This window comes from Lichenostomus cassidix, chromosome 7 (assembly GCF_008360975.1).
Source record: "Lichenostomus cassidix isolate B80296 chromosome 7, HeHo_3.0, whole genome shotgun sequence".
Taxonomy (NCBI): Eukaryota; Metazoa; Chordata; class Aves; order Passeriformes; family Meliphagidae; genus Lichenostomus; species Lichenostomus cassidix.
In genome coordinates, this window is record NC_139488.1 from 18,175,581 (window position 1) to 18,199,048 (window position 23,468).

Sequence of the window (23,468 nt, forward strand, 5' to 3'; positions counted from 1 at the left end):
CATAGCTTTACAGACATTAGTGGCCCTAGCTGACATGACCTTTTCTCATATCTAGGCTATCATTTTAAAGGTGGTTTCAACCAATCGAGCAAAACATTTGCTCAGTGCAGTGTGTGAGAAATAATACTATAATTGTAGCTAATTGTCTCTATAAACAAAGGTTCAAAGGAAATCGTGGCAAGATTGCAGTACAAAGAGTCAACGGAAGACCATGCAAAGATTTCCTAAGCCATCAGTCACTGTGAGGCGCGACCCGTCTGGGTGCAAGCCCGGCAGCCACACAGCGAGTGCGCTTATTCCTTCCCTTCTGGCTTTCCAGAAGTGCGTGTGTCTGGAGTAAACAGACCCGGTTTAACATAAATATTTACATCCTCGTAGAATCTGAGGCCCGCGAGGGGAAGGAGCCGGACAATGAAGGCCAGCGAGCCTTCCGCGTCAGGCTGGCAATAGGACCCTTTCCAGCCCCTCGAGGAGCCCGGCGGCGCGGCGCTCCGATCTCTGCACCCCGCTCAGCACCGCGGACAGCGCCCGGCCTGGCCGAGCGGCACGCTGGGGGCGCGGGCAGCAGCCTCGCTCGGCCCGGGCGGGTGTGCGGCGCTCTCGCTCCCTCCCGGCCGCGCAGGAGCACACCGAGAGCGAGCCCCGCCGGGCCGGCAGCGCTGCCCGCCCCACGGCCCCTCTGGGTGGCGCTCTGCCTCAAGCCCAGCCGCTCCGCCAGCCCTGCGCAGAGCCCGCCCGGCCGCCGCTGCGGCTGCTCCGAGCCCTGCTCACCACCAGCTATTCGTCCCGGCCCCGGCGGCCACAAGGGGAAAGCAGCAAAGCCCGGGGCTCTGTGGGTCCCTCCCTCGCTCATCTACAGCGTGGCTGTACAGCACGCCCGGAAACGCTTGCTAACTCTCATTTGCGACGGACCCCCTCCAAAATCCGACCTAAACAAGAACCACTCCAGGTCCGGTGGCTTCATTCAGAGCTCGCCACACCAGCTGAAATCTTTGAAACCCCTTGCCAGGGGTACACGCTCAGGCGAGTGCACCCAGAGATGCGCCGCTTTCACTGAGAGAGTTCGGAGTGTTCCCCTCCCAGCTGTGCTGCTTAAGCAGTCTGCTGTTTTCTCCTTGCAGGTGACTGTCCCTTCCCCGAGGCTACCACTGCTCGAGTGCACTCTAGGCACAGGTTACAGAGAATCTCTTTGCAGGCTGGGGCCCAGAAGACTTGCATTTTGCTTTGACCCCATGTTTACTGAGGGTGTAAGACACAGAGGTAAAACCTCTGATGCTCAATATCAGCAAGGCTATAGGATGCATATATATACCTCCCTTAGCTGAAGCTTCTAAGCAGCACATCAGGTAGAACTCATTTAAAAAAGCCAGGCCACGGGCTGTTTAGTGAGTTCACCTCCATCCACAAACTGGACATGCTAAAATATGAATCTTGAGTACCCTGAGTGGGCAAAGGAATGAAAGTGATACAATAAATACCTTTAGCAACAAAACCTATTCAATTATTACATAGTGTTTATAGCTGTGGACATATAAACAATGACTGTCAAGCAGAAAAAAACCTTTTAACTATTTGTATTCAGCCTGTAGGTTTGAAAAGTCACTGTGTTTGGAGCTGCATACAGTATTTTCATGTATGAGTGCCTCCTGTCAACACTGTAAGGAGTTCACAATGTAACTCCATGCCAGTGAAAAGGCAAATAGAGAAAAGTGCCTGTGCTAGAATGTTTCTTGTTTCTTCATATGCTGAACTATAGTCATGTTATATACACATTTATCTGCAGGCAGGGCGGTAAATTTGACTTCTGCTGATTATTATTATTATTACTGTGGGGGTTTCCTCCATGAATAGTCTGTGTTGCCTTTTAATTGCCATTTTGTATGGATCATGAATATTTTAGCAGGTAGGGATTAGTCAAGCTCTTTCCTTAAAACTGTATACAACAATATGTACACAGAACGTCTGTGATATTTCTGAACTTGTGGGTTTGTATTTTTGTCTTTACAGCCAGGGTTTGTTTTTTTTTTTTTAGTAACACAGTTATAATAATTTGTAATCCAGTGCATTATTGCACAATATATTTATTGCATCTAGTATCTTCCTTTTCCTGCCATTTCTAGTATACAAATATGTCTCATTTACCTGTATCTTAGACAGAATGGAATAATTTAAATGATAAATATCTTTAGCTCTTGACACAGAAAAATTGGAAAATTGTTCAAAACTGTTTCAGAACTTTTCTATCATTTTCAATGTTTAAAAATACAGATGATAAATTACTGTATATTTGTAACCAAAAAATGAACATGCCAAGAGAAAAAAAAAAACAAACTAGTGTTTTGATTATTTGTCCCTATCCAGAAAATTCTACAAATGGAAATTTGGTGAAGGCTGGATATATACTCCTGCTTTACAGCTAACTTTTGCTTTTTTCTGTCACTGGACAAAAATTAATTTCATATGAATGATACATTTGCTTTGGGTTTTATGAACAGTCAATAACTGTACCCAACTAGCCCATATTTAAGGATCATGTATGTCACTCAAATTTCAAAGACAGCTCAAGATGAACTGCCAGACAGAACATTCAGCACTGCTGTGATGAAGGGCATTTAGAAAAGTCTAATACGAAGCACATTGTTTTACATACTTTGTGGCTTCTTGTTTCAGGATGTCCCCTTCCTGATCCATGCTGGCATGTCTTGTTGTCCATTTTGATCTGCTTCATCTGAAAAACATCCCAAAGAACAAACCACATCCTGAAACAATAGCAGAGGCAAATCCCAACTCTCAATACCCTCAAGCAAGCATGGAAAGAAGCAAAGAATCGCTTTACTTCCAAACTGTAACAAAATAAAATCTTTTTGTTATTTAGATGGCTCAAAGAAAGTTACTTAAGTTGGGTAACTGCGATTGTTGCATGGAAAAATAACAAAAGTGATAGTACACCCAGTTAGCCCACTCTCTACCAGTTTTAGGAGATTGCTATTTTTCCCTGTGTCTGAAAGGAAATTTATTTCCCACCTCCCCCAGTAACTCTGTAGAGCCAAGACAGCAAATTCCTGAATATATTTCCCCTTATGATATGTTATTATAATTGTTACATCTCACTGAATTATATCTTTTTATCCCATGGGAGGGCATCAGTTTACAATGAGAACATTCAGCAGTTTCAGCAAAGCTGCTGCTTGAGATCATGCAGTTTGACTCACCAATCTCAGAACAAATCTGGAGAGCTGGACCTGGGATTCTTTAATACATGATTGTTTAAATTAAGCACATTTCATAAATAATCCTCAGGAAACAAGAAACATGGGCTTTTCTGCTACTTTAAAAAGCACTTCTCAAATCATAATTTGGTTTCAGGCATGGGCTTTGAAAGCCTCAAAAGTTTTTGGAATCATTAGAGCTGTGAGCTTAACTAGGCTTTTTGTTTGTTTGTTTGTCTGGTTGGGGATTTTTTGTTTGCTTGTTTTGTTGTTTTATTTGGGTTTTTTTCCCTTCTCCCCCCCGCCCCCCTTTCCCCTGTGGTGGATAAGTCAGGTTTTGCCTTGACAAGTTTATTGGTTTACCCTGAATAGCCATCAGTACTAGCCAAATAGGAGACTTCCTGCAGCACCACATTTGAAAGGCTTCCTTCCTTCTGGATTATTTTAAGCTACAATACTACAGAAATTAAAATAAAAATTATTTCCAAAATGGAAGGTTATGGGCACCTGATTGAAATACAAGGGATTTAAGCAAAACACCAATACCTAATTTTTTTAACACAGTGCAATCAAAGCACAGAAACACAGACAGGATGGTGTTAACAGCTACAAAGATGGGTTATGGGCACACTGTACTCTGAAAAGTACAGTGATATGTTCTTGCCCACCAAGATATGAGTTTGTTCACCAGAGAAAACAGATGGACTGGTAAGAAAAAAATCCCTTCTCTATGTTAGACTGAATAGTTCATATTCCCTAATCTGAGTGGATTTCATTAGCATTCTCACAAGGAGCAGATTCCTATTTTGAGGCAATAGAGGAGTGCATGAATTTTAAGCAAAGCTATTAGCTGTTATACACGCCTCTCTTTTCAGTACAAGTATGGAGGGTTATGAAAACATCGAGGGGCATTTTTAAGGAAAAAAACACTTCTCCCAGATCAAGAGAGTGGAGATTCAAATTGAAGACATCTCCCAGACAAAAAAATCAGATTAGAGTTGACTTGTTACAGACACATATTCCAATCTATTTATGTAATAAAATCTCATCATCTATTTCAGCCCTTCAAAACTCCTCTGCCAAGCACACACTTACCTAGTGCTCTTGACTCCTCTTGATGGTATCCTGATAGCTGCACTTGAAGGAGACAACCACAGGAAAAAACAGAGCTGTTCTCATCTGGGACAGCACTAGCAACTCAGCACTAGAACAAGAGACAGAACTTAGCCTTGCTGTCTTTAACAGTTCAGCCACAAGGAAGTTTTTTAAAGTGAATACACATGAAATAAAGAGCAGCACTGCTCTGAGCAGTGAATCAAGCATAACCTCTCTCTTCGTTATCTTAAGGGATACCTAATGTTTGCTGGGGTTTAAAGGAACTGTCTGGGAAGGGATTCAAGAGGGTACAGTGGATAATGCTCTGGTTTCTGAGAGCTCTGTTCTCCTCAGGACAGGTAACAAGGCTACTTGCACTCCTCTCCAGCCACAACGACAGAGCACCCACCTGGGACTTCACTCCTCACCATTCTTCTATCAGTCATCTTTTTTCTTCAGAAATAATCTCTTTAAACAAATGTCTCAACTACACTGAAAGTCACATGAGCTAGCAAAAATGCTGAAAGTTTTGACAGAGATCCACACTCAAGCTAGTCATGCCATACAGAAAAGCTTAAAGGTGTTCCATTGGCCTCTTCCTCCAGAGAAAATTCTGTACAAGGGCTTTAGGGATCTGAAGACTGCAAGAACGAACAACAATGTATCTTTTCTAGGATGTCAGAGTCCAGAATTTCCTTCTCCAGTATCTGAAATGTTAGACATGGAATCTGGCTTGTGTACTGGTGTAAATTAGCCTTCAATGTCTTCAGATATTAACATAACCATTTCTTGCTGTGGCTAGCACAGTTTTTCCCATGAGAGGTTTTCTTGGGTTTTGTAAATAAAGATAAAGTTTGGATGTTTGGAACAGTGTCCCAGAACTTGGGCAGTGCAGGCCTGGCCAATCAGGCCTGGGGGAAGGCTTCTGACTGACCAATCTGGGTGACTTTTGAGAACTCTATAAATGTGATGAAATCAAAACAATAAAGGTCATTCCTTCTTGCCACTGAGAACCGATGCATTCATTACTCTGCTAGCTGCTCAACAGCGACATCTTGCTAGAGGCAGGCTGTATAAAATGCTGCAACAGACTGCAGTCTGCAGTAAGCAAGACTGGTATGACTGCGTTCTGGTTACTGGTTTTTAACATGTTTAAAAAACAAATCACTGTCTTTGGGACTGAATAGGCTCTTCCTCAAGATACAACATGGGATCCAGGTGGGTGAAAGAAAACTGCAGAGAATTTAAAGAAATTCTTGTTCAAGTAAAGGCATTACAGATTGATCTGCTGCCTTGAAATGTTTTTTGGTCAAGAATCAGTTTAAAAATGGAAATTTTAAACAAGCAACCAACCAACCACAAAAGATGCAAAATTTTCTCAAAAATCATTTGAACCTCGACAGTCATCTTTCTCTTTCACTTTGCATTAATTCTCTACAGAAGCACAAGAATATGCTGGTTATGACAGGGACTCAATGAATGACTTTAAATGCCATTGGAGACAGAGATTTTGTACCTAGGACCAAGATAAAGTACTGCAGACCTGCAAAGCCACCTCTGCAACACAGGAAGTTCTCTTCAAGTAATTAATCTCAAAACCTGTGATTTCATGTTCTTTATGCTGCTGGGGTTAAGCAAAGAAACACACACTGCAAAGCTAAGCCCTGGTAAGAGGCATAAGTATTTGATAAGAATTTTCTCTGTCATATTTATCCAAACATATCTACATCAAATTACTGAAAGGAAAATAACACAGAGATGTCACTTCAGCTAAAGGTAGGAAGAGACCCATGGTAGCTCTTTTATATAGACATATCTATCTAAGCATGAGAAGATTAACTTATTATTTTTCCAAGACGTTTAAAGTTTATTAAATAACATTTAGATACATCATTGGTAAACAGAGACTTTTCTCACACTAAGGTAAAAGAAAGATACACTCTTAAAATCATAACATGAAATGGTTACTATACATACTTAAATATCAATGCCAGGCCCTAGAATTTCTGTAGTGAAAAGCAGTACTAAATTTTGATGTACTCATGTGTTTAATAAAATATGTTTATTGTATCTTTTCTTCTGCCTACTCCAGAACAGCATGTTAGCTATCTTTGGTTTTCATTAGTTAAGCTTACTGAATGTGATTACACTCAGTCCAACTCTCCATACCCACATAACTGCCGGTTTTGTACAGTAAAATTCTCAATATCTAAAAAAAAAACCACCAAACCTGTAAATACTGTAAGAGTTGGGTACAAACCTTACCTGCAGCAGCATGATTCAAAGTATTTTTTCACCACCTTAAAACAAGAGAGTTGCACTATCCGTCAAGTTAGATGCATATCTTTTTACAGGCACGTCAGCAAACATATATCCAAACTTCTAAAAATATTTTTACTTATTATCTATTTCTTTCAGCATTGTAACATGGTTCACTTAGTCCTCACCATGTGGACACCAACTGATTTGAGGTAATACATATGGCAGACATCCCACATAGATGTCTGCATTAAAAATGGCAAAGATATTAGTATAAAATATAAACCACCTTGAGTTTATACATATATATGATCTATTCTTAAGAGACTCTAATAAATGAGAATTTGACTCTCAAGAGCATATCTGAATAATTTTCAAGTCTTAATGTCAGTCTAGAAAAATCAGCATATTTATAAAGTAGGAAGAATCACTCCCAGCCTATGGTTTTTCCCCTGTCATTATTAAAAGCGTTTATATGAATTCACTTAGTTCTTAAGCAAATTGTCTTCTCTTAGAAAAAAATTAAAATTCAAAAATAAGCAATATGAAGTGAATGATGTGAACACTAAAATGGATATTAGTAATTCAGGAATCACAACCTCAAACAGGTTTATTATTTTCACTCCTTTCCACTGAAGTGAGAAGGGAGGTGTTCCACTTCTCTCTGGAAAGCAGCTTGCTTATCTCCTATTCTTGTGTAGAAGATAATTTTTTGTCCTTTCTACAGCCCAGCTGTGTCCAGAGAAACCATTGAATATCTGTGGTAAATTTACTCAAGAAGTCTCAATCTTATAATCTCTTCATGCAGACCAAACTCCTCAGGAGTGTAAATTCAAACGTCCCACGTTAATTATTAGTATTACACTCTACAGTGACAGCTAATACTGTAGTCCATGCCATCTCAGCCTATAACTTTTATAAATGTTAGCAATAAATTAGTATTAAATTGGTACAAGTCACAATCTTATCAGTTATGTAGATTTTCTGATCGATTTTACAACTGGCACTTATTCAACAGTGCTATTTGTTATATCTCCAAATCTGGACAAGAGACTGTCATTGAAGACATATATTTTTACAAAGATGTCAGGCAAGGCATTTTAGCTGAAATACTATTAAGAGCTATTTCATAGATATCAAGACTATAAAACTCACACTATAAAATAATTTTCTGCAAGCAGTGTTTTTGTTTTAAGGTGGCATTTCTGTCACTCAAAAATACAACTTCATTTTGCAGATTATAGAGTTTCATATAATCATGCTGGTTTTCCCTTGTTCAAGTGGTGAAAAGGAATGTATCAAGTCTATTACTCCTAAAATACTGCTTTGCTCAACTAACGATCTGTGTTACAGTTTCCATGTAACATCTTGCTCCAGTGGGAAAATAATTAATCAACTACTTCTGCATGCATCAAGTTTGCATGTGTTGTCAAGTTAGAAAACAAGGAATTTTTGCAGGTATAAGTTTAAAAATACTGCAAGGACTACAAAAATTCCAAGATCTGATATTAATTGTAGTAAAGACTACTGAAACTTCTAAGAATAATTATCATTAAACAGTATATTTCAACAGCATATGTTGAAGATTATTGGGGAATCAAAATCATCAAGTGAAATATCATACTATCTCCACACTAATTTTCTTCAGAATCTGCAGAAATTTAGTCATAATTAATATTTGAATAGTTAGGGTTTTATTTTTTTGTTTTCCTATTGCTGCTTTCATAATTTGTGTCTGCGTCATCTTCACTCACTCCACTGATGAGCTTCTGTGCTTCTTCTGCAATAAAAACACACATAGCTCAACAGAGCTCTAAAATCAGCACAGCTGGTCACCAGAAAATCACTCATTTATGGGAGAATGCTCAGATGAATTAAGCCACCAAAAACTTCTTTGTTCTTCCTGTTTCCTGGAGCTACACAGTGGCAAGAGAATGGAAGATTCCCCCACTCTAGTCCCTACCCCAGATATTTTTGTATCCTAAACTGATACAGGACTAGGAAGACTAGTCACAAGTAGTGTAAGCTAAAGTCAATATGTGAGAGAAGAAAATAAACTTTTAAACCAGGTTTGTGAGTATTTAAAGATGGATTAAGCTGAAATTTGTAATTCTTTCCTTCTCATTACTTCTTGCTCATATTATAGAATTCAAAGGAACTTCTTGAGGTTAACATCCTTCAGACCAACACTCATTTAATAAGAAACCTGGCTTACATTTTGGCACAATTCAACTGCCATGATCACAGGTAACATTTCAGAGCACCATCAGATGTCATTTTGTGAACATGGGGCAGTTTAGAACTGATTTCCTTTACTAATTTTTACATATATTCTGCTGAAAGTTTCCTTCTCAAGTACTTACAGAGTTTTCTTGAGCATCCTTCTTCCACTTCAGTGCAGGGTGAGCTTCATTGAGGTGAGGATTTTACTGATGCTTTGGATTATGTTAGTTGATACTGAGACAGTTGATGTGACCTCACATGGTCTACTGGTTCTGAGTTTAGAATACTGGTTCTAAATTTGTAGGATTTCTGACTCTTTTCTTCCTCTTTTAATATACTGTAAAATGAATGCTTGCAATTGAACATTAACAAATGGAGAATGTTTACTTTGACATTTTACAGACCAAGGCAGAATATTTCAGACATACAAAACCTCAGACATAATAGAAGTATTTTCTCAATTGATGGCTTTTAAAATACTAAGTCAGGCTCCTGTTAGTACAATAATTCTCAATGCAAAAGGCAAGACAGGCTGTACAATAAATACTGTAGTAGCAATTTTCAAACTTACACACCACCTTTTCTTCAAGAAGTGTAAAAAACTTCTTGGCCTCAGTGTTTTCTGGTTCATAGGTCAGAACTGCAAGCTGACAACATAATGTATTACAAACATGTATGATGACAAAATAAACAGAAAAAAAATCCCAGAGATGTCTGCCTCTTACAGTTCTTGAAAGTGTAAATCATACCAATGAAAAACCTTACAAATACACAGAGCAGAAACAGAAGTTCATAACCGGAAAATTACAAGCTTACTCTTACAACCCATGTTCTTGGGTAGTATCATAATTTTGAGTAACTGTCTGCAATGCAAAAAAAAAATTAAAAAAATCAATTTTAGGATTAGGATAGAAATTGGGCAAATTATATTTGAGAGCAATAAAATGATAAAGATCGTAAAGATTGCATTTATGTTAAATGATTATATCAATTAAGGATAACAGATACAGAAAATTCATACACCAGGTTACACTTGAGAGAAACCCCAAAATAGCAAACACGAAAAACTTGTATTATTTTGCATACCATTTGCACATATGCACTATAAAGTGAGAAAACCAATCAAATTCAAAAGTCTCACAGAGATGAGTAATTTTGAAGGTGAAAACTGCCCTAATTACATCCTTTAGGATTCTGTTAGACAATGGCTGTGGAATTGTAATTTTCCACAAGCTAGTACAAAATTCACCAGTTCTGTTATAGTAAAGTGCTGGTATTTTGGGTTTTGCCATCCTACCTCCCCTTATCCATCTTCCTTCTCTGCTGCATTTTCCACAAATACCAGCTGAAATGAAGGTTCCCTTCCCCATCCTAAAAAGCAATTAATGGAGGAGCTTGTGACTAGCTAATGAACAGGGAGCTAGGAGAAACCACCTGAAGTCACTTGGAGACAACAGCAACAAAGAGCAAAGAACAAAATACCAAAGCTAATTACTCAATTAACTGACAGCAGTCAGGGAAGCAAGAGAGAAACAACTGTAACCCTAATAATCATGTGTCTAGGGCCTCCAAAGTTGTGCTACTTGGCAAACATAGCAAAATATATAAACTTATTTCTCACCAGCAGTTGTCACTGTGAAATTGTAGTAATAACTGACACAATATAGCATGGATATTTTTCACTATAAGCCAAAATCACACAAATCTAGGTCTGGGAAGGAAAGGTTATTTAAACAACCTGGTCTGGTAGAAGGTGTCTCTGCCCGTGGCAGGGGAGTTGGAACTGAGGTTGGCTTGGATGCTCTTTAAGGTCTCTCCCAAGGCAATCTATCCTATGATTCTATGATATTATTCCACAATTCACACACCTCTTTTCAAAATTACAAAAATCTGAGTCAGCATTTGCTATGCATACAAGTACAGAAATTCTAGAAATTAGGTCTCTACGCCATCTATATTGAAATTGCCCTCACACTGCCTCTCCCAGGAAGGAGCAGAACCTTGTAATGAAGCAGCAATCTGATGCACTGAAATACCAGGAGATATATGTGCATGACTTCATGATTAGAAGAATAAAAAAACACATAATACCTGGTTTATATTTGACACGTCCACAGGTTTCTCTTAGGCTTATAAGAATTTTAGCTCTAGTGCTTAAGTTTTCCAAGTTGTAAAGGTAACACAATTTAGAAGCCCACATACATTAATGCCCTTGATATACTTTCTGTTGATGCTGGGGCACAGAATGATCTCTGGAGAAACATTTTCACAAATGTTTTTTCAACTACTGTTCCTAGTTGCAATGAATTTACATGTTCTACACAAAACTAAAAACACTTTATATTTATTTACCTATATGTTCACCTATAGTTATAATAGAAATATAAAAAAATATTAAAGGACAAAACCACGAAGATGTTGAGTTCCCATAATGTAGTTTACCCAATACTGTGGTTTTATTTGATCTAAATTACAACGGTGCCAAGTGAACCACAGGTTAAACAGTTCATCCATGCATTTCCAGTCTTTCAAAATTAATTGGGTGACAAATTATTGTATTATTGAGCTCTAATTGCTTAAAAAAGCATGTAATAGATCAGCTGCAAAACCAAAGACATATTGCCATGATACTGCTTGAACTGCCACTTCTGAAAAGCAAATTCAAAACAGTTGTTTCACATTTTGGTTCACCTGATGCATTTTTGTTCCTCAGCTCAAATATTTCTTTGACTTGAAGTTCCATGGTGAAATTTTTTAAAGTTCTTCTTCAAATATACACTGTCAAATTGTTCAACCCCATGCTTTGTTCAATTTCCCTGACTAAGTAACAAATACTTTAAAACAAATAGCCTTATAAAAGTTAGCAATTGTTAAATAATTCATCATTCAATTAATCTAATGCCACAAAGGTGGTGTATATTTAAGTTTTGAACTACACTGATGCTTAACTTCTTGCTCTCTGTCCTTTTAAAACAACTGCACCTAACAGAAAATGAAATAACAAAACAAAGCACCATCTACATCTTTTTCTTTACAGCAGACTATCAGAATTTGTCTGAACAGACATTCAACACCAGAACAAGCAGAATATCATCTTTCTTTTCTTTTAAAACAGTCTGAGGACAGCACGTTTTTACTTTGCTTTAGTTACAGAAACAATTAATTCATATTGGTTTAAACAAAGAAAAAAGTCCAACAAAAAAAAAAAAAAAAAAAAAAAGGAAACCAGTGAGGACTTCCACAGGGTTTTTTACAAGTTCCTGAGGTGGGCTCCTTTCCTGGGGTCTCCACAGCTGTTAGAAGTCATCTATACAGCAAAGCACTCATATACAGCTCATGCTCTACCTGATTATATAAACACCCACAGTTTGTTCTCACATCATACTGAGATCACTAAAACTTACATGTGTGCTTAAATTAATTTCTCCATGGATTCCTTAGTAAGCAAACCACATGAATGCAACAATTATGCTCTTTAGCATTTAAGAGTTGCTAGAATTTGTGATTATAATTTTTGATGTCCTTGATTTTCCACTGCTATCAAATCCTCCTCACTACAGATTGATATTGTGGTCCTAGCAGATCACCACAACAAAGCAATGTGGAATAAACATATTGAGCTTTTGAAAATGTGTCTAATGTCAACTATTTGTCATTAGAGAAACAAAAAAATAAGCTTCTATTTCTAATAACCATATATCTTACTCTAGAGTAATTTTAAAATCTTACTTGGTATATCTTATTAAAATAATGCTTAAAATGTATCGCTTATTTCACACCTTGCATACAACAGGTACCTTGGCCCATCCCGTGGATAACAGGGTTAAAAAACTTACCTGGGAGCAAACAGACAGGATACAGCCCCTCCTGATTCACTGAGCTATTGCTGGCATTTAAGGAGAGCAAGTGGGAACAAGACAGCTTTACAGAGTGAAGCTGTAAGCCAGGCAGCGTTTTTCCTCTGTCTAGCAGATGCCAAACCATGTAATTAGGAAGGGTTATTTGACATTATATGACTGTACAATGGTGAAGTTCTTCAGCATGAGGAGCAACAGCAGTATCTAGAACTGTACATCCAGAAAGGAGTGTGAATTCAGATATGTATTGATACATGTACCAAGTACCTAACCTAAAAATACCTGACAACAGCTGCAAAAAACAACATATTTTCTTCAACTGCAGCTACAGCACGACCTCCATAACTACATAAAATCAAAGTACAAAATCAGAATGACAAAGTTGGAATCAAAAAGCTTAAAATTTGACACATCACAAAAATTATGTCCAATGCAGTAAGTACCATACTTAACCTACTTCGTCCTTCAGAATGTTCACTATTTATTATAATTCTAACTTCGTCCACTGGGTGGATTGCTCCTTTTTTATCCACTAGGCTTGATCAAATCAGTGCAATAGAACTGCTGATGCATGAAATGATAGGTCAATGTAACCTTGTCATGGAGTAATATCCCTGCAAATCACAGTAAACAAATAAAACAATTCATTTTATTTGCTCTAGGTATTAGGCAAGGCATAAATTATCAAAATCTAAAGCAGGAATATTTTAACTGCAAATATAATATATTGGTCCATACTACTATACAAAAACTTCATTTAAATAATATCTTAACACACAATATGGGGGAAAAGCTTTTACAAATAAATGGTGGTTGTAGTCACACTACCATCTAGCACTGGTCTTTCCCAAATCAGTATAAACAATGGCCTTCATACAACGAAAGATTTCTAAAAGCCTTTGCCATCAGGAGGTGTCTTTCTTTTCTTGCCTTGTCAATTATAGATGTCTCTGGAGTAAGTTCATCTTAACAACTGGCACAGTACATTTAGCATAATTTTTACATATAAACATTCTCTTATTTGCATTTTTTTTTATTTTTAATTAGTTTACCACAATAAAGTCAGCATTGAATTCTTAGAGTTTCCATGTACTTAAAAAGAGATTTGTCTATGAGATGATTCATGATCATATAAGAAATTACTCTGGAAGGTAAGTGGTGGTAAAAATTGAGCTACCACCCAAGTAGTCACATGCTAAGACATCATCCTATGAAGCACATTGGAAACATTAATGCATGATTTTATTCCTAACAGCATTAGATGTTCTATATGGACCTCTGCTGTGCATTGTTATGAATACAAAATCTCTTTTTTTTAACTTTTAGAATAAACCACATATATGTTTGTGTAAGCACATACACACATTTATGGAGATTATGGTTGGTAAATACAACTTACAGGAGCTTACAAGGCTAGTGTTGTATAGTTCTCAGAGTGCATGCCCATGATAGTTTTATGTAGCAACAGTAAAATATAATGTAAACAAAATTTAAATGGCATTTAAACTGGAGCCTCTAATCTTGAATGGTTTGTTGTATGTGACAACTGTATGGAGATCAAATTACATGTACTACTGAGTATCTAATGCATATTGAACTTTCAATGGGAGTGGGTTTTATTTTCTTTCCTAAAATATCCTTGGGAAAAAAGTGATCAATTTTACGAACAAACACAGAGAAACTATTTCAAATGTTAGGAATCAGTGAATGGGAAAAAAAAAAACCACCCATGATTATTTTATGTGAGACAGTAAGACAATAAATATTTAAAATGCATAGTTTAACATTAAAAATAGTGAAAAGTAGTTTTAAAGTCTGAAATATACTATTTATAGGTATACATTTAACACAAGAAGGAGGTGTTGGAATGAGGTCTTGAAAAGATTGCATTTTTTATTTGGGACATGAGTGGGAACACATGTGTTATCATGATAGATATCTCAAGTAGAGTACTCTTGTCAGAGCAATTTTCCAGCTAGTGTACTCATCAGCTACATCATAAACCCCACATACTACACCACAGTGCCATTATTAGTTTTAAGCAGGGTCTGCCTGGAGACACAAAAGACAAGATACAAATATTAATAATATTTCTTAAATACCTGATTAAAAAGTCAAAATAAAACAATTAGATACTAAAATGTGTTACTGATGCTATCATAGCAAACACACTTTCCAATGTTTTAATAATAGACTTGGAAATTAGAAACTCTTACTAAAAATACGGCCACATTATTTGTAGTCACAGATACTTCATAAGAAAATACAACTGGACTGATCACTTCTGGCATTCCAAAACCCTGAAAAAATAAAATAAAATTAAACATAAAGAAGTAATTTAAAAACAAGTTTCACAACCATATCCACATAAAATCTAGTAGAGATCTGAAGGCTCCTATAAACAGAATCAGCTGTGTTTCCTTTAATCTTGGGCTGAAATGGCCTGTGACACAGTAGTCAATATGCCAAAAAACCCATAGGAATATTAAACAAAAAGATCTGTAACTTCCCTGGTCAGTCTTAAGGATATATTCATTTTTTCTATAGCATACAAATTTGAAGTTGAGAAGCTCAATAACAAAAAGCAGAATTCCTCAACACACTGTAGTTGCTCATCCTTGAAAGCGACAGCCCAGTGTCTCTCTGCTCTCCTTGCCAGTACTGGCATTTATAAATATTTTCCCCTTGCTGCTCTCACTTTGAAGCAGCTAAAGGAAGCTGTATGTTGTTGCTGGGTTTTGGCCTTCCCTCACACAAGGCACACAGCTGTCAGGAAAGCATTATGTTTTACGTTTGAATTCCACTTCAGGCCCAGACCCTGCTCCCTTAAAAGTCAGAGAAAGTTATTCCTTTAAGTTAATGAGGAGCAGAAAGAGGTCTTGAGTAGCAAGTTGCTTCGGTATTGTGTGTATTTATAGAATCATAGAAAGGTTTGGATTGAAAGGAACATCAAATATTATTGAGTTCCAAACCCTCTGCCATTAGCAGAGACACCTTCCCCTAGACCAAGGAGTTCAAAGCTCCCTCCAGCCTGGCCTTGAACACTTCCAGGGATGGGGCATCCATAACTTCTCTGGGCAACCTGCTCCAGTTCCTCACCACCCTCACAGCAGAGAATTTCTTCCTAATATTTGATCAAAACCTATCCTCTTTTAGTTTGAAATTACTCCTTGTCCTGTCCCTTCTTGCCCTTGCAAGAAGTCCTTCTCCAACTCTCTTGTAGCCCCCTTTGGGTACTGGAAGGTGCTCCAAGGTCTCCCTTGGCACCTTCTCTTCTCCAGGCTGGACAGCACCATCTCTCTCAGCCTTTCCTCATAGGAGGGATGCTCCAGCCCTCTGATCATCTTTGTGGCCTCCTCTGAACTCACTCCAAAGGTTCATTTTTTATGTTGGAGGCCCGCAGCTGGACACAGTGCTCCAGGTGGGGAGTCGAGGGGATTTCAAGTGAGTGAAATGACAGGCAGAAAACAATGATACTACCTGGGAAAGTGGCTGAAATTCAGATACCTCATCAACACTCCAGATGTGATCCTACTTTGCTGATGACAGGGAGAAGTCACCACTGAAACAACCATGGCAGTGCTGCATAGGTGACTTCTTTGTGCAGCTCTGCCTATACTTAAGAGTTGCTCCCCGGGAACTGGCAGCACCACCACACAGCTGCTGCTTCTACCCTTGCCTTATCCTCACCAGCTTTTACTTTTTGTAACCTGGGCATTGATGAGACTCAGTGTTCCCTCCTGCTCCTCCAGGTAGGTTATTTTACAGTTGACTCATACTAGCTAGATCTAGCTAAAAGATACATTGCACAGACTAATTCAAGAGTAGGAACAAAAAAATCAGACGGGAAGAACAAAAAGACCAGTAACTATTTAAACTCGTCTAAGTAGCGCAGAGACCAAACACTGAACAACGCCTCTTGCAACAAATATCCATCATCTGAAGCACTCAGGGAACTCGACAAATCTTGTACATTGTATTGGGAATACATATATATATGTAAGACAATAATAATGTGTTACAGAATTTATCCTGAGCAAAATAAAGTATCAGAAGGGCTATCACCTTTCAGGTGTTAACATGTTAACCACTTTCATCTTTTTGTATGATGTGATAAAGGGAAAAAATAGAAGTCAAGACTGCTTGTCTAATCACATTTTATATTTTAAATTAAATCAGCTTTCATGTTATACAGGCATACAACAAAAAGGTTTGGAAAGTCATAAAGCCATATATTTCAATCTCTCCTTTAACTCCAAAGTTGTCCACTAATGGGAGAAAATCTTCACACAACCTGCTTCAGAGAAAGCCCAGGGACAAGCTTTGAGGATAGAGCTCTGGGTAGAAATGCTGTTGCACATCTGACCTTCAGAAAAAATGAACTGTAACAACGCCAAACTTATCCCTCTGCAGTGAAAGACCAAAGACGAAGCCACGTTATGGAAATAAAAGCTACATGTCTTGAGGACCATGTGCATTAAAAAAAACAAAAAACCACAAAACCAAAACCAAAAGAAAAATCAAACCAAAGCAACCCATTAACCAAACAAAATCCGAAAAACCCAAACAAGAAAAACCCTCAAAACCCACTATACAAAAATACTTTAATATCGTGGACCTACGGCTCTGTGAAATTAGTTCCAAGTTGCCGCAAAACAGTCTGACATATGCCCAGCCTTCCCGCCAGGTTTATTTGCTCAAGGCCGCTCAGCTAGCACGCGTGGCAGAGCGGAACGGCTCCCGCCCAGCAGGACGAGCCCAGCTGCCCAGGGCCAGCGGCGCTGCCCGCCGAGCCCAACGCGCGGCTCTGCGCTCACCGCAGCCCGCAGCGGCACAGCGCGGCACGGCCCGGCCACCGCGGGGAGCCTGCCGGCCCTGCCCTGCCGGCCCTGCCGCCGTCCCGCACAGCCCCTCACCGCTCCGGGATCTCTCGCAGCCGCCCGGGGGAGGGAGCCGGTGTCCCGCCGCTGCTCCGGGCGAGAAGGGCTGGCTGCGGTCACAGGGGCTGCCCCAGGGCTGCGCGCCGGAGCAGCGCGATGCGAGACCGTGTGGGTGGGAACGGGCGGGACAATGGCATTCTGTGCCATTCCTCGGTTTCAAGGGGCATTCATGCGGCGCTGAAACTGTTATAAAGCCATCGTGGCTGCTCAAACAACTCTCAAAGGATGTTGAGACCAACAAAGTGTAAATCCAATCATAAAAGGATGAGACAAATCTGTGATGGATTGGCCTATCTGTGGCCATTAAACACAACAAACAAAATGCGATTCCAGCTCAGGAAGTTTCTGAAGCACTGTTCACCAGAAGCTGAGAGGCTGTGCCAAGGGGAATATCTGTTTTATATATGCCTTGTTTTAATCCACTTTCCTTAAGCATCTGTTAGTGGAAAACAGGCTCCTAGGTTAAACAGACCTTTGGTCTGGCTCATGAGAGTCGTGCATCTCTATTATGTCTACCATTTCCCCTGAGAAAACCATTTCAAGCATCTCCATTCCTGTTTGCCAAAGGAAGCCGTGTGTAGCAGGGGCTCTTCCTGCATTCTGGGACTCTCTAATGATTGTGTGGTTGGATCCAGGGGCATGTGCAGCTCTGCAGCTTCCTTATGGCCTTAACACCCACTCCCCCAAAGGCACTGAAATGATTTTAAACAGATGTAGCTGGGATACTGTTTTGTCTTCCCTGAGAGCTTTACAGTGGAGCGGGTAAAACACTCTGACCCCAGAGACATGAATCAGAGCCCTCCAAAGAAGCTGGAAAAAAGCTGAGACTTAGTGGAGAGGTACTAATTAAAGCCTAATTACTGAAGCCTGAGAGCTGAAGGAGGGAAGATGTGATCCTAACCACGCTGTTCCGGGGTTGTCACAAAAACTTAGGGGCATTAGCTGTGTTATGTGACCTGCCACCTATGCCTGGGCAGGTCTTCAGGACTGATTCAATCATTTTGTGAACCTTTTCAGCTGAAGTGTTACTTATTGGAAATTCACTATTAATTAGACTGCAATGACTTATTTTAAATGAAAATAAGCTTGGTAAAAGTCAAAATGGGAAAAAAGTGTGACTTTACATACACAAATGTTATAATCTATTTGTAGAATTCACATTGTAAAAATCCTTGGTATTAATCACCATTAATATAGCTCTAAACGTTTCTCACACTAACAGGCATTAGTGATATACTCAGATTATTTGGTTTGGATTAATAGAGGATTGGCTTTCTGATCAGCAATCAAAAAGATGTTGCACCTTTCTAAAAACAAGTGCCCCTCTGTGTCAGCCAAGCTGCTGAAGACAAATACTTTCTTTGTAAAATTTTTATTCTAAGACTGGATTGTAACTGGTGCATAAGAAATGTCTATACATGGAAAAGGAGAAGAGAAAGTGAGGTCAGCCATAGTTTGTCTCTGACTGATGTAAGACTTCATGGCTTAACCAATGAGAAGAACATCTCCTGCAGGCAAGAACTCAGATGAGACTATTTTATGCTTTTGATTTACCTTTTTGAATAAATGATGATAGGAAAAAGTGAAATTAGTTCCAAGTTTACAAAAAAGTGCTGTGGAATCAGCAGCAAGTAAGGAGATTTGGCCGCTTTGACTGAGGGTTTTCATGTGGCATTGAGATGGTAGGAATTCAGTCATTGCTGCAGCAAGATTTCCTGAGAGAGACTGTGCTTACTGCTTTTGAGATCAAGAGCATAACATTCAGGACATATTAAGGATGGTATATGACATAGTCTATTAATTTTAAAGGGGCAAGGCACACCTGTAATTGGAGGTTATCTGGTTGTGCTTTGTTGTTTGCTGTGCTTTTCTCTTACACCTTTTAAACAGGAAGGATTTTTTTCTGAACTGAAAGAACAAATAATTAACACATAGGTGGCATATGCTCCACAAGTAGAGGCTCTGCTGTGATCTAATAGTCTGGCCTTGGGAGCAGGATAAGGATTGCAGCACCCCAAGAAGGACTTGTGCAGAGAGGAACAACTCCTTACCCAGAGGCAATGGGTAATTGCAGCAATTCCTCTGAAGGGTAAAGCTTCTGTTGCCAGAGTACCCAGCCAGTTCAGGGAGAACAGTCATGTCCCAGTGCATCACACCTGCTCTGGGGTGCCCCATGGCCCTGTAAAGCACACAAATATTGCAGCTGTTTCTGGACCTTGGGCAGAGAAAGTAAATTCCATGTGCTCACACTCAATGCTGTCTTGTAGATCTGTACAAGAACCATGGGGAATCTAAACCTACATCATCATTCTAATTGTTTTTACCATCATCTAAGTTTTTAATCTTTGATAGTGTGTGTATCTTAATTAGGAGCTGGCTCTCAAGTGTATTGAAAAGCAACCAAACAAACCAAATAATTGTGTAATTCTAATACATCATTCTGAGTATTCAAAACATCTAATTGCTGTAGCTAATTAAAAACAGGCTTAAAAAAACCAGGCTCCTCCTTGTCCTTTCTTCAACATGCTCACTAAGTGTCAGAGGTTCTAATATCTATATCAGAATCTAGATCTCAGTATTATATCTGACACTTGACACCTATTTTAAATTAAATCTAGGATGAATGAATACTTGTAATAAAAAGACAAAAGGGATCCTAATGTACTTAGGCACTTTATATGAATTATTTTAATGTAACATACTATTCTGCTTTACTGGCTGTTTAATATTTAATATTTCTTAGCAGATTAAAACTGTGGTTTTAATGAGAAAAATAATTGAATGATAAATCTAGAAGGTAATTCCCACATTTAAGTCCCAGTGATTTCAGTACTTTGCAATCACTTTATTTAGCTTAGGAAACTTTCATCTTCATGTGTAATGAGGCACAATGGTTTGGGGTTTTGTGGACAGGGGAGAGGGCAAACCCCATGAATGCAATGTAACAGCTGCATAGTGGAACACCTGCAGAAAAGTTCAGCATTGTACCACAAACTGTCCCGAGTGTGTAAGGGAACTGGGGAAAGTGAAGCAGCTAGAGGCTTCTAAAAATTCTTGGGTCTTATGCTTCCTCTCTTCATCAAAGATGTGAAGTGAACTAGGACTCATTACTAGTGGTGATAGTTGTGAGGGCAAGCAAAGATGGCCCATGAAAAGGAAAGGTTGCCTGTCTGCTTTGTCTTCTGCCTCACCCTCCTTCCTGACAGAAGCATAATGATCTTCAGATCCATGAAGGGGGGTTTTTTCCCCTCTTGTGGGGAAAAATCATTTTAACAAGCCCTTCCTCTTATGAGAAAAAACCACCAGGATATGCTGAGTATGTTTAGTGTTGCTCTTTGTATATTCATGATCCCATCGAGGTAGCAGAGTTACATTTCCAGTGTTCACATGCAGTTTTAAAGAGTGTTACAGAGAATACACTTCCCCTAAAAAGATTGCTCGTGGTTCTGCTCTCTCTAACCTAAGTATTCAACCACCAAACACAGCGTTGATTACAGTACTTTGCAAGTAGCTTCTCAGTGTCATTATACAATTTATTTAAGCATTTTATTAAGAAGCTCAGACATAGCCTTAGGCCTCATGTAGGCACATAAGAAGATTTGGTTAATATTTTGGAAAATATAAAAGTGTAATCTTTGCCTGCTTAAAACTCTTTCAGTTCTTTCTGAACAAATTAATAGCAAGAAGTCAGCGGAGCCACACTGGCAAAGGGTCAGGTAATGCTGTGAAGAACGGGCTTCCTATATTGAGCTACTAAGGTGCACAAGTAATGTTTTAGATGTAAAATATAAAGCAAGCAGATGTCAAGTGTTTGGCTTTTCTTTGCAGAATTAAACAAGAGCAAAGTATTACCACTATTCCTGCTCAGAAGAAACACAAATTATTTAGATGTGAGGGGAAGAAATGAAGCCATTTTCACACTCCTTTGGGAGTTACATATGATAGTTGAAACCACCTGACATTCTCAGGCTGTGTTACCTTTCCTGTCAAATCTTTAATGAGTGAATAGTGCACATTTTCCTTTCTCTCTTTCACATGTGGATTCTAGACCTGTGGGGAGTTGTCTGAAATAAGGGTGAATGTGGCAGTGTGACTGACATCTCCTTTCCATACAGATGAGAGATCTGCATGTGGAGATCACAGGCACACCATCTGATCCTGAAAAATGCATATGGGATATGACCCCAGTTGAAGATATGGGCTTTGGCTAATAAAATTTCTTTTAACCTACTTTACAATTAGAGCCTGTTTTGCAAGTGTGCTCTGTGATGTCTGGTTCATGTTAAAAAGGAAAAGGAAAAATGTTTTCGAGTAGTATAGAGGTAGTACTAGAATATTGTTTAAACAGCCCAGTACTGTTATAAAAACAGGGACTTACAGGTAATAGGAATATTGTTTTTGTAGACAACCCTACCTTTCAAGAATGCAAAAACATAGGTACACACTATTGGTTCTGTTAAAGCTGTAGACTTTGGTACCTGCAAACAGAAACCTTAAGTTGCAAAAAATAGAAGTTTGCGGCATTTGAGTATGAGTATCCTAATTAAAAGTGGGTTTATTTTTCATTTTCCCCCTTGTAGTTCATCATTCCTCCATACTAAATTTCATGGTGATGTAATACTCAGTTCAGGACATGTCAGTCACTGTCATGGTAAAAGTCTATACTTCAGTGGCAACAGAAAATTCCAAATGTAAAAAAGATTGCATTTTATGATAGGACAGGTTGACAAGAAGGGAAAATTAGTATGTTGCCTAAAGTGAGTTACATGCTCAGTATTGGCATTAATGGCCATAAAAGTTGTGACCAATACTCCAGAGAAGGTGGATTAAGATGAACTGCCTTGGTACAAGGCTCATTTAAAAGTGCCTTGACAACTAACTGCACAGAGATATAAATTTACTCCATTTATGAGCTTCTGAGTGGTCTCCTAAAATCATTAAATATCATTGAACAGTAAAAGGTTTGTCTAAGAGTTTCAAGACAGCAGCACTGTAGGATCTGAATCTATACAAGGCCTCTGCACCATTAAAGAACACACTTGGATTGTTCAGTGAATAGCAACTCAGTTCACACCTCAGTACAAATTTGCCGCTTCTTCAGAAGGTCCTGGCCACTAACTTCAGTACTTTGCAGCACAGGATGCATCCCACAGCCACCTGCAGAGGAGATGGAGATCTACTACATACCTACATGTACCTACATGCCCTTGAGTGGATGTTCATAACCTTTCTCAGGAGCACACAGGCTTTGTATACAGCCTCAGGTCGGCTCCTGCTGACATCGCTAAGCAATGATGTAATCACCAGACCTAGGTCAGGGACACGATGGGATTTTGTGTGTACTTAAGTAAATGGGTAACACAGAAGATATTAAGAAATGATGAGAAGAAAAACAGCGTTGATGTCCTCCAGGTTAAAGGCCAAATCTCACTACCCATTATCTCCTACTCACTTGTCACAGTCAGAAGGTCAAAATACATGTTTTCTTAGATTTTCATTATGCATACTGAAACAACTACATGACTTCAAATCAGCTGGGAGCAAATATTAACAAGGAATAGACCCCATAAATTTATTTAAAAGACCCTTTGAATTATATGCACTTCTGCTTTCTCTGGTCAGGACTATTTCTTTTATCAGCCTAGGACCTTGGATCCTTCTTCTCTACGCTGCGTATTAACACTTACCTGACAAGGGTGAGCCTTGCTGGTTGCTGCACATTTCCATGTCCTCAGTGGCTAGGACAATATTTAAATGCACATTATTGAAGATAGCTGCTAGGCAATCCCTTTGAGGGAAATCTCAGTAGTCTTGAAGATTTAGGGATCCTGTTCGGTAAGTATTTTTAAAAAGTTTGGCAGAGAAATCTAATAGGTCTCTGAGCT